Here is a 2,601-nt window from a genome sequence, read left to right as displayed (position 1 = left end):
CGTCTGCTTTCGTCTCCACTTTCTGCCCCCACCCCCTCACCTCCTTTGCCCCTCCTAAGGGCTCCTGACTCCTTCTGCAGCCCTTCTACTACTAGCCCTTGGCTCCTTCTTACTTCTCTCTTTCAGCCACACACCTGATCTTCTGGTAGGAAAGATCTACCTCTAGCCTTCTCGGACTAGGACGAAACATTTCGGTGGTCCTGTGTGCAAGTTACGTACGTTAAAGATCCCTTGGTAGTCTAAAATCGATAAAGAGTAGGCTTCGGCCGCCATCCGGCCAAAATTCCAAATTTCCTACCTAGTGAAAATGTTTAATGTGACCTTCTGCAGTTGCGAGCGCCGTAAAACAACAACAAATAAACAGTACAAGCAGCCATTAATAGGGGCTAAAACACTAACATTTTCGCACATTTACTTCAAACATAAAATATATATACCAAGGCCCAGAAAGTACTATTTAGTAAACTACAATTTAGATCTAGTATTGTTTTCGATTGTATAGCTATAGTATAGCCCACAATTACACTTAATAAGAAGGGTGCAAGGGAGAAACATGTTGGTTAAGCTGAGCTGTGGCTGGGTTGGAAAGTGCTTCCTCGTCTCTTCTGTTCCATCTCTGTGTCTATTGTCATTCAACAGCTGAATTGAAAAATAACTTGTGTCGTGGAAAAACGTTTGTTGTCAAGAATTTGATATATTTTCTCTTAAAATGCCTAAACGTGATATCCCATGTTTTCGCTTGCACTTCTATTTATTACCTGTCGCAGGTGCAGCCTCATGATTTAGTAGAGGTAGACAGAGACAAAGCATTAGCCACAGAGATGATACTGTTCTTGGATGTAATTCTACACCAACGCCCCCCGCCACCCCATCAACTCCTGTATTTCTGTTCTGTACACCAATTATTGTCGCCACGACTGATTACGGGAAATAACTTATTCACTTTAAAAGTTAGGGGCTCTCTTGGTCTAGAGGTTAAGGTGTTTGCCTTTCATTCAAAAGTCCCGGTTCGAATCTGGGAAGTGATCAAAAAGATTTCTTGTCTAAATTGTCTGCTTTCACCTCCTTTCCTGCTATCTAGTCATGTTCTGTCGTCTGCTTTCGTCTCCATTTTCTGCCTGCACCCCCAGACCTCCTTTGCCCCCCTCCTCCGGGCCCTTGACTCTTTCTGCAGCCTTTCTACTGCTACTCCTGGGCTCCTTCTTACTGCTGTCTTTCAGCCATTCTTGATCTTCTGGAAGGAAAGATTTACACCTAGCCTTCTCGGACAAGGGCCAAAAATCTCGGAGGCCTCGAGTGCAAGTTGCGTACATTAAAGATCTCTTGGAGGTCCAAAATCCATAATAAGAGTAGGCTTCGGCCGCCACCCGAGCAAAATTCAAAAAGTCCTACCTACTGAAAATGTTTAATGCGTCCCGCACGCTCATATAGCCTAATGCAGTTGCGAGCGCCGTAACACCCTTACAAAAAAACAAACCATTAAAAGTTCTAGGCTATCGTCTGCGGTTCACCCTTCAATATGGCTGTAAAATGCTGGACAATTACAAATGACAGGGAAAATAAAACAACAGCAACAGATATTATGTAGCTTCTTTGGTAAAATTTACTGTTGAGAATTTATTGGTAGGAAAAGAAATCAAGTGAGGTAGGGCCTTGTACTTGAAGAAACATGTTTGGGCCCCAAGCTGATAAAAACAATCAGGAAAAGGCAAGCACAGTTTCTTAAAATTAGTCATAAGAAAGGCCTTGAACATCTAGCTCTCACTGGTAAAATTGAAGACAAACGCGGCAGGGGTAGGCCCAGCGCAACTTGGACAGGAGAACCTAAACATGACTTTTAAGTCAGGCTAATTTTATATCTTTTTTGAGAGCATCCTTGCAAAGGTATGATTGAATGGTGAACCATGATCGACGATGTCTGCTGCAGACTTGACGCTTGATCACGTGCTGATGATGTTGTTATTCCCAATGTCATTGTCAAGGACAGCGAGACGTTTTTTCGTGCCGAAAAATGCAACTTTTCATGCAAAACATTTACGATGTTCAAGTCTGTTGTCGCTCGAGCCCGTTGAACTTTTTAAAACGACCACAAATCTCATGAATTTTTTTTTCTAAAACTGCAACTTTTCATGCAAAACATTTGCATCCCATTGCTATCTTGCTAGCTGTAAAACTGTCGCTATTTCGTCCGCAGACATCATGAAAAGCTTCACCGGCTCGCCTTTTGTCCGACAGAAGTGCATAGCTCATAACAATAGGCGACGCGAGACAACAGACTCAGGCGAACTGTTTGTTATTCAAATACTGAACCTGCTATTACTTTTATCCATTCCTGACTGACTCAGTTACGGTTACGTATTAATTTAGTTTTGTATTCGAAGAGGAAGAGTTGTCCCTAATGATGACTGCTCCTGATGTTAATACTCGAAGGAGGAGGAGAAGGAGGAGGAGAAGGAGGAAAGGAGGAGGAGGAGGAGGAGAGAGGAGAAGGAAAAGACGAAGAAGGAGAAAAAGTAGGAGGGGGAGATGGATGATGTGGAAAGTATCAAAGGAAAAAGAGAAGAAGAAGAAGAAGAAGAAGAAGAAGAAGAAGAAGAAGAA

The sequence above is a fragment of the Aplysia californica genome, unplaced genomic scaffold, assembly GCF_000002075.1.
Source record: "Aplysia californica isolate F4 #8 unplaced genomic scaffold, AplCal3.0 scaffold01177, whole genome shotgun sequence".
Lineage (NCBI taxonomy): Eukaryota > Metazoa > Mollusca > Gastropoda > Aplysiida > Aplysiidae > Aplysia > Aplysia californica.
The sequence above is the reverse complement of the archived record's forward strand: the minus strand, read 5'-3'. Positions refer to the sequence as shown.